Below are 10,707 nucleotides of genomic sequence, written 5' to 3' on the forward strand. Positions count from 1 at the left end.
AGAGAGAGGAAAGATTTAGTTGCTATGGTGATCTTCAAAAGCATTTAAGAACCCACACAGGGGAGAAACACCCACACAGGCAAGAAACCGTTTGAATGCTCAGTGTGGGGAAAGAGATTCTGACACAGTAGCTGTCGTCAGGGGAATCTAAGAACGAACACAAAGGAAAAACCTTTTTGAATGCATAGTGTGAGGCCCCTCTTCCTTCCTCCAGTTGGATCCCCCAACTCCTCTCAGATTTTTTTTAAAAAAATTGTTATAAAATTTAAGGATACAGCAAAAAGGAGGAAGGTAGGGGAAAGGGCAAGATCGAACAAATTATATCTTCCAAGACTTAACAAAAATGGTATTAGAAAAGGAAAGTAACAAATTTATCAAAAATTTAGTCTTATACCATATCCTAGAACACCTAAAAAACTCTTTCAGATAATTTGAACATATCATACATTCGATATATAATCTCATTACAAATTCCCCCTGCTATAATAAAATATTTACATACTGTTTGAATAGTGATCATAAAAAGACAGTAATTCAGAATTCAATTCTTGTTCAGTATCATTAGAACGCCTTAAAACTCTTTCAGGTGACCTAAACATACCTTACTTATAATACTTCAATACATGTTCTCGTAACAAATACCATTTGTAAATACTCATAATAAATACCAACAAATGTTTGTGCTAAATATTGTCGAAGGCTTTCACGGCCAGAGTTCATTGGTTCTTGTAGGTTATCCGGGCTGTGTAACCGTGGTCTTGGAATTTTCTTTCCTGACGTTTCGCCAGCAACTGTGGCAGGCATCTTCAGAGTAGTAACACTGAAGGACAGTGTCTCTCAGTGTCAAGGGTGTAGGAAGAGTAATATATAATCAGAAAGGGGTTGGGTTTGAGCTGAGTATTGTCCTGCAAAAGTATTGTCCTGTAAGTATCAAGATAATGTGCTAATGAGGGTATGGTATGTTAATATGGAACCATTGTATCCTGAAGTGATCTGTTAATGTGTGTAATCCAAAGCTAATCTGTATGGCTATTGTTGAATGTTGTCTTTGTCAGTCTGGAGGTTTTTCAGGGCAGGAAGCCAAGCCTTATTCATTCTTAAACTCTCCTCTTTTCTGTTAAAGTTGTGCTGATGTTTATGAATTTCAATGGCTTCTCTGTGCAATCTGACAAAATAGTTGGTAGAATTGTCCAGTCTTTCAGTGTCTTGGAATAAGACCCTGTGTCCTGTTTGTGTCAGTCTATGTTCAGCCACTGCTGATTTCTCAGGTTGGCCAAGTCTGCAGTATCTTTCATGTTCTTTTATCCTTGTTTGTATGCTGCGTTTTGTGGTCCCGATGTAAACTTCTCCACAGCTGCAAGGTATACGATATACTCCTGCAGAGGTGAGGGGGTCTCTTTTGTCTTTTGCTGATCGTAGCATTTGTTGTATTTTCTTGGTGGGTTTAAACACTGTTTGTAGGTTATGTTTTTTCAAAAGTTTCTCCATCCTATCAGTGACTCCTTTAATAAATGGCAAGAATACCTTTCCTATGGGAGACTGTTTTTCTTGAGTTTTCTGATTTTTGTTTGGTTTAATGGCCCTTCTGATTTCATTCTTGGAGTAGCCGTTTGCTAGCAGTGCGTGATTTAGATGATTAGTTTCTTCCTTGAGAAACTGTGGTTCACAGATCCGTCTTGCACGGTCCATTAATGTTTTGATTATTCCTCTTTTCTGTCGGGGGTGGTGGTTGGAGTTTTTGTGTAAGTAGCGATCTGTGTGAGTTGGTTTCCGGTAGACCTTGTGACCTAACTGAAGGTTTGTTTTACGGATGACAAGGGTATCAAGAAATGGGAGTTTACCCTCAATTTCCTTTTCCATGGTAAACTGAATGTTTGGATGGATATTATTAAGATGGTTTAGAAAGTCCATTAATTTTTCTTCACCATGGCTCCAAATGGTAAATGTATCATCTACGAACCTGAACCAGACTGTAGGTTTGTAAGGTGCTGATTCTAATGCTGTCTTTTCAAAATATTCCATGTAAAAGTTTGCTATTACTGGACTGAGTGGACTTCCCATAGCTACTCCATCAATCTGTTCATAAAATTCTTGATCCCACAGGAAATAACTTGTCAAACAATGGTGAAATAAGGCTGTTATATCTTCTGGAAAAATCTGGTTAATCAATGAGATTGTGTCTTTTACTGGAACCTTGGTAAAGAGGGATACAACATCAAAACTGATTAATAACATAACCTACAAACAGTGTTTAAACCCACCAAGAAAATACAACAAATGCTACGATCAGCAAAAGACAAAAGAGACCCCCTCACCTCTGCAGGAGTATATCGTATACCTTGCAGCTGTGGAGAAGTTTACATCGGGACCACAAAACGCAGCATACAAACAAGGATAAAAGAACATGAAAGATACTGCAGACTTGGCCAACCTGAGAAATCAGCAGTGGCTGAACATGGACTGACACAAACAGGACACAGGGTCTTATTCCAAGACACTGAAAGACTGGACAATTCTACCAACTATTTTGTCAGATTGCACAGAGAAGCCATTGAAATTCATAAACATCAGCACAACTTTAACAGAAAAGAGGAGAGTTTAAGAATGAATAAGGCTTGGCTTCCTGCCCTGAAAAACCTCCAGACTGACAAAGACAACATTCAACAATAGCCATACAGATTAGCTTTGGATTACACACATTAACAGATCACTTCAGGATACAATGGTTCCATATTAACATACCATACCCTCATTAGCACATTATCTTGATACTTACAGGACAATACTTTTGCAGGACAATACTCAGCTCAAACCCAACCCCTTTCTGACTATATATTACTCTTCCTACACCCTTGACACTGAGAGACACTGTCCTTCAGTGTTACTACTCTGAAGATGCCTGCCACAGTTGCTGGCGAAACGTCAGGAAAGAAAATTCCAAGACCACGGTTACACAGCCCGGATAACCTACAAGAACAAATGTTCGTGCTGTTTGAATAGTATCAGTCATCATTTTATTTGCAGTCATAGACCATCAAATCAATTGAATGTACATAACTAAATAATATAGAGTAAAACAAGTACAAAATACAATTAAAATGGGAAAGTATGCAGAAGTACATAGCTAATTCTCTAAAGCAATCTCTATCTTCAATCTCTATATTAGAGTTTCAAACCTTGCACAGCAACAGGAATTAACAAAAAAGACAGGTTTTATTATTGAATCAAAAATAAAATATTTGGGTACATGGTTAACCTCAAATAATCTTAACTTATTCCAAAATAATTATATTAAACAATGGCAACAAATTGCTATAGATCTTAAAAATTGAGAAAATATACCGATATCATTATGGGGAAGAATCTCTGTGGTTAAAATGATGGTATTACCTAAGATGCTTTTTTTGTTTCAAAATTTACCAATTTTAAAAGGAGCACAAATTTTTAAAAGTTGGAAGAAGGATATTTTAAATTTTTTATGGGGTAAAGAGAGACATAGAATAGCATATAATAATTTAATTGAATTAAAAGAGATAGGAGGTCTGGGGTTACCTGATTTGAGAATGTATTATGAAGCATCTTGTTTTGTTTGGTTAAAAAATTGAATTTTATTAGAGAATCCCAAATTACTTGAATTGGAAGGGTCTAATTTACGTTTTGGCTGGCGTGCATATTTATGGTATGAAAAGGATAAAGTAAACAAAGAATTTAATTATCGTATTATAAAAGGTTTTTGGAAACTAAAACTCCAGGGTGGATTAACCCAGAAGAAGCATTTATGAAGAGAGGTAATCAACTTAATTTGGATATCGGTATCTATAGAGAAATCACAGAATATAAGGAGAGGGGGTGGTTTCTTAAACGAAGGGAAGAGCTTAACATTAAATATTGTTTTATGTATTATAAATTAAAAGATATATTTAACTAAGATAAATTGATGGGATTTAGTAAAAATAAATCTAAATTAGAAATTATATTAAATAAGGGAAATACAGGTTTGATAGCAAGGATATATAAATTATTAATTGAAGTAAATCTAGAGCAGGAAAGGATTAAACCAGTGATGGTGGAATGGATGAGGGAGTTCGGATATAATATTGATTTGGAAATTTGTGGAAAAAAGAATATCAATTTACAATTACTAATGAAATAAGAGAAAATCTTTATAAAATGTTTTATAGATGGTATATCACTCCAGTAATGATAAGTAAAATGAAAAAAGGTGATACGGATTTATGTTGGAAATGTGGAACCGAAAAAGGAACGTTTTTCATGCCTGGTGGATATGTAACAAAATTAAAAATTTTTGGAGAAAGGTATTAAATGCAACTAACAATCTGATTAATATTAAAGTAAAAAGGGATCCTGCTTTTTGTTTATTGGGAATCCCTAAAGACAATATGAATAGAAGTGACAGAGTCATATGTCAATAAAGTTTTGCAGCTGCAAGGATTATGATAGCTAAATCCTGGAAGCAAGTAAATAAACCTCTAATTAAAGACTGGAGAGAGAAATTATGGATGTATATGCGGATGGCCAAACTAACAGATTCCTTACATGGGAAGGATATGGAATAATTTAAAAAAACATGGTCAAAGGCCGCTGCATATTGGGACAAACTGGTGAAAATGAATTTTATTAATTTAGTGAATGAGTTAGAGATGCAATTTCAGTATTTTCCATATTTTGTTTATTCTGAATAATTTAAAACTGTTAAGACGCTTCTCCGGAAGTCCATTAGTGTGGTGGTGGGACACTGTTTTAAGGTGGGTGGTGGGTTTTAAGGGTACTTTGAATATTGTAATTTTATTGTATTATGAAGTTTTAATAACCTGTATGTACCCATTTGTATTGTTTATTTTTTTTTATGATATAAAAATAAAAAATGTATATTTAAAAAACCTTAAAACAGTAATAATATTACATTTAGAAAATAAAACAGTTACAGAAATCTTTAAAAATAATTAAAGAGACCGTAAGGACTAGAGAGAGCTGAGAGTCTTCAGTCTATGCAAAGACTGGGTAGACCTCTAAGACCATGTATTAGAGAAATCTCTGAGAATCCCTAGTATATGCAAAGACTAGAGCAGGGGTGGGGAACGTCAGGCTCAGGGGCCCTTTAAGGCCCGCGAAATCACTTGGTCTAGCCCTTCATGGGTCTTGGCAGATCTTTAGCTCAGAAGGATCTAAGACTCGTGACCATCCTCTGCCATCAGGTGGGTGAGTGCACCACCTGTGAGGTTCTTCAGCTGCCCTCGGCAATCCCAATAAGTCACTTACTCAGGCGAATCAGAAGCAGGTAAACGTTTATTGAGGAGCATGTAGGAACGCAACATGAGCAATCCACAAGTTCAAAGCTGCTAATGGCGAACCAAACTACAAAACATAACTTTAAGCACAGAGTCATCCCAGGGGCAGAAGCAGGCTGCCTGGGAATTAGGTGATAACGGAGCCTAGCAGGAAGGAGGGAGGGAAGTAGGTGATAACGGAGCCTAGCAGGAAGGAGGGAGGGAGTAAGCCATAATACTGTAAGTGCCTACATGAAGCTCAAGGCCAGAGCAGAGGGAGGGGGAAGGAGTGGGGCAGCTTGACCCGTTCAGAGAAACAAAACGAAAGAATAACACTTGCACAGGAATTGGTCTAACTCATGTCAAGAGCCTGCCTGGACTCCTGGCAGGCTGAACAGCATAACGAATAGACACACTTGAACAGAAATAAGTATGACTCTGAAATAGAAATAAGCATGACTTTGACATTCTGCCCCCCTTAAGCCCCCCCTCCCAGGTCAGAGACAGATCGAGGCTTTTGGGGGTAGGCATCATGGAAATGTACCAGACGGGGGGCTGCTACATGTGGGGCTCCTACCCAGTCATCATGTGCTGGTCCCAAATGCTTCCATCGTACCAAATAGAACAGTTTTCCTTCAGTTTGGAATCAAGGATTTTTGAAACTTCCAGATGCACCTCCCCTCCCACCACAGTTGGTACCTCGGGCTTAGGTTATGGGTGGAATTGGGGAGCTGTTACATAAGGCTTGAGAAGACTGATATGAAACACTGGGTGGATTCCCCTGAGGGCTTTGGGTAGCGCCAGCTCTACCTCCACCTCGTTGATCACCCTTGTAATGGGATAGGGACCCACATACTTATCACTGAGCTTTTTACATGGTCGTAGGGTCTGGAGGTTTTTGGTGAAGAGGTAGACCTGATCCCCCACCTTAAAGCCCCACCCGGGGAATGATGTTTGTCTGCATACTCTTTGTACTTGCGTTTAGCTCGCTCCAGGTTTTTCTGGAGCCAAGGCCATGTGTTTTGAACCACCTGCACCCAATCTCCCACTTCACCTTTTACCCCCTCCTCCTGGAGCAGTTCTACATTCCCAAAGGATCTGAAATCCCTGCCGTACACCACCTGGAAGGGACTGTACCCTGTGGACGAATGAGGAGCATTATTGTAAGCATATTCAGCAAATGGCAGGAGATCCACCCAATGATCCTGGTGATAATTCACATAACAGTGTAAACAGCATTCCAACACAGAATTAACACGTTCTGTCTGCCCATCCATCTGAGGATAGTGTGCCGAAGACAAACCTTGTTCCACTCCCATGAGCTTTAAAAACGCTTTCCAGAACTTAGCCACAAACTGTGGGCCCCTGTCAGATATTATTTTGCATGGGAACGAGTGATATTTCATCATGTGTGTAACAAACATATGTGCCAGCTTTTGGGCCGTCGGCAAGCCCGAACAAGGAACAAAATGCACTTGCTTAGAAAACAAGTCCGTCACCACCTACAATACCGTCTTCCCTCGGCTGGGGGGAAGATTTGTAATAAAGTCCATGGCAATGACTTCCCAGGGAATGGACGGGACTTCCAAAGGCTTGAGGAGTCCTGGGGGTTTCCCCATAAGTCCTTTAGAGGTTGCGCAGGTGGGGCAACTGCGCACGAAAAGGTCCACATCAGCTCTCATGCCTGGCCACCAAAACTGACACCTCAACAAATGTAAAGACTTGACAAACCCAAAATGTCTTGCGGTTTTTGCCCCATGAGCCATTTCTAAAATCTCCCTCCGAACAATTTCTGGAACATATAGTTTCACCCCATGATACCACAACTCCCCCCGGCGAGTAAGAGTTTGAGGGAGCTTTTGGACCCCTTCCTCCTGGCACGCGGCTTCGGCCACCTTAGCACGGAAAGCTTCCGAGAGTCCGCTTGCCGGGTCTGAATTCCCTGCTCAGCTCTGAGCCCGAGTGAACACGGCCAATCCCGACACCTCCCCCCGTTGCTCTGGGGTGAATAAAGAATCCACCGGGCGGTCGATTTGACTGCGGTACTGGGGAAGTCGGGACAGTGCATCAGCTAAACAATTTTCTTTCCCTGGAACATGTTTTAACACAAATCGGAACTTGGCAAAGAACTGTGCCCAACGAACCTGTTTGGCAGACAGTTTTCTAGACCCTTTTAGTGCCTCTAGGTTCTTGTAGTCGGTCCAAACCTCAAAAGGAACATCAACCCCTTCCAAAAAATGTCTCCAAACCAAGAGGGCATGTTTCACAGCTGCTGCCTCCTTTTCCCACATAGCCCAGTTAAGTCCAGCTTGAGAGAACTTCTTAGAAAAATATGCGCACGGTTGTAACTGGCCATCCTCGTCTCTCTGGAGGAGTGCCCCCCCATAGCTACGTCTGAAGCGTCCACCTGTACAACGAAAGGTTTTTCACAATCAGGGTGTTTCAATACTGGTTCAGATGTGAACAACTGTTTTGATGTGTCAAATGCTTGTTGACATTCTGGATCCCACAGTAACTTGGCTGACGGCAGCGTGGCTGCAGGTCCCTTGCCTTTTCTCCGTAACAGTGAAGTCAGAGGCAAGGCTATTTGTGCAAAGTTATGAATAAAATTGCGGTAGAAATGAGCAAAGCCGAGAAATTGCTGCAATTGTTTGCGGGTAGTGGGGACTTCCCACTCCACTACCGCCCGAACCTTTTCAGGGTCCATGGCAAGTCCCTGATGTGACACTATGTATCCCAGAAATGTAATGGAGGATTGATAAAAGTCACACTTGGAAACCTTGGCATACAACCTGTGGGCACGCAATCGACTTAACACTTCTTTCACCAAGGCCACATGTTCTTCCATGGTCTTGGTGTATATTAAAATATCATCTAAATAAACAATCACTCCTTTGAACAGGAAGTCATGTAACACCTCATTGATCATTTGCATGAAGACACTCGGAGCCCCCGTCAAGCCAAACGGCATAACTAAATACTCAAACATTCCAAAACAACTATAGAAGGCTGTCTTGTGTTCATCACCTTCCCTGATGGTGATGGTAGGCTTCCACTAAATCAAGTTTAGTAAAAATGCAACCTTCCTTCAACTGAGCGAACAGAACTGGAATAAGAGGAAGGGGTAGGCATTAGTCTGCGTGACCGCATTGAGTCTGCAGAAATCTATACAGAGTTGCAAATCACCAGTCTTTTTTGGTTCTTGTAGGTTATCCGGGCTGTGTGACCGTGGTCTTGGTATTTTCTTTCCTGACGTTTCGCCAGCAGCTGTGGCAGGCATCTTCAGAGGAGTAACACTGAAGGACAGTGTCTCTCAGTGTCAAGTGTGTAGGAAGAGTAATATATAGTCAGAAAGGGGGGGTTGAGCTGAATCATTGTCCTGCGAAAAGTATCAAAGGTAATGTGCTAATCATTGTCCTGTAAGTATCAAGGTAATGTGCTAATGAGGGTGTGGTATGTTAATATCATTGCAGGACAATGATTCAGCTCAACCCCCCCCTTTCTGACTATATATTACAGAGACGGGCAATGAGTGGCAAAAGCCTCAGCAAACGAGACAGGCTGAAAACATTTGTTCCGTTCCGCCATTGACTGACCCCTTCCGAACCCAGAGCGAAAGTCTTTTGGGGCGCCAGGCCTGTCTCCACGGGACTTGGTGTCCCGTGCAGTGCACTGCTTCGAGAGCTGCAACAGTTGCCTACGGTTTTCGATGTCGGCTGCATGCCGCACCCATCCCTCCACGTCCGAAGGATTCCCTTGCATTAAAGCCCAGTGTTGTAATTCAGGATTGAGCCCTTCCCGAAAATACTGCACCTGGGTGGCTTCACTCCAGTCCAGAATTTTACTTGAGAGTAACAGAAACTCGCTGGCATACTGCACCACCGACTTAGTCCCTTGGCGCAGTTGCAAAAGAGCCGTCTTGGCCCGTTCCCCCCAATGTGGGTCTTCAAACTGGTTACGGAGGGCCACCATGAAGTCATCCAGGCTTCTCAAAACTCGAGAGCGCAGTTCGTACTGATGCACCATCCACGCCGCCGTTTCCCCTGAAGCAGCGAAGCAATGTATTGAGCCCGACTCTCGTCCGAGGGGAAAGTCACCCCCTGTTCACACATGAACACATCCACTTAGATCAGGAAATAAGACAAAAGGTCGCTCGACCCATCAAAAATCACCTTCAACTCACGCCGAGTTGGGGGCGCTGGACCCGGCTGCCCCGGTGGCGGCGGCGGTGGCGGCAGCTGAGCCAGCTGCGGAGGCTGCTGCGGTTGCCGTTGCCGCAAGTCATCCAACTCGCGCCACATGTCTTGCATCAACGTGTGCATTGCTTCCATCCTCTGTCATCTCCTGTTTCTCAAAGCGGAGCTGTCGGTGTTCTTCCTCCAACTCATGCCGCCAGACCGCTTCCCTTCGGGCCGGGTCGTCCTCAAACCTCATGCCCGAGATTCCTGGCCTCCGAGGCCGACTGTCCACCCCCAACGACATCCAGGAGCAGAGGGATTCCAGCCAGGTGCTAATACGGGAGGTCTTGGGCAGCGCGCCAGAGCCAGAGCCACTCGGCTTCTCCACCCCCCGACTTGTCCTTCTTGGAGTCAGGATCAGGCTCGCCCGGTGGCACCGTCCCACCCGGTGGCACCGTCTTGTCCTCCTCCTTGTCATCTCCATTTCTCGCCATAGCCACCCGCACGTTGGGATGGGAGCAGAGACCAGAGCAAAGAAGATTAGCAGCTTAATGTGAGGTTCTTCAGCTGCCCTCGGCAATCCCAATAAGTCACTTACTCAGACAGGCGAATCAGAAGCAGGTAAACGTTTATTGAGGAGCACGTAGGAACGCAACATGAGCAATCCACAAGTTCGAAGCTGCTAATGGTGAACCAAACTACAAAGCATAACTTTAAGCACAGAGTCATCCCAGGTGCAGAAGCAGGCTGCCTGGGAATTAGGTGATAACGGAGCCTAGCAGGAAGGAGGGAGGGAGTAAGCCATAATACTGTAAGTGCCTACATGAAGCTCAAGGTCAGAGCAGAGAGGGGGGGAAGGAGTGGGGCAGCTTGACCCGTTCAGAGAAACAAAACAAAAGAATAACACTTGCACAGGAATTGGCCTAACTCATGCCAAGAGCCTGCCTGGACTCCTGGCAGGCTGAACAGCATAACGAATAGACACACTTGAACAGAAATAAGTATGACTCTGAAATAGAAATAAGTATGACTCTGACACCACTGGTTGGATACCTGCCTGCTTGCCTGGTCTCCTCACCCATCTGCCCATTGCAGCCGACCTTCTTGTCCAACCTTCTGGTTATCATATCACGGAAGCCAAGCGAATTGGCAGTCTGTCCAGGATAACACAGTCAGAAAGTCCTCTGCTACTTAGAAAAGTGTAGTTTATTTCACAGTGCAAAGATATAATACAAATACTT

This window comes from Euleptes europaea, chromosome 1, assembly GCF_029931775.1.
Source record: "Euleptes europaea isolate rEulEur1 chromosome 1, rEulEur1.hap1, whole genome shotgun sequence".
Taxonomy (NCBI): domain Eukaryota; kingdom Metazoa; phylum Chordata; class Lepidosauria; order Squamata; family Sphaerodactylidae; genus Euleptes; species Euleptes europaea.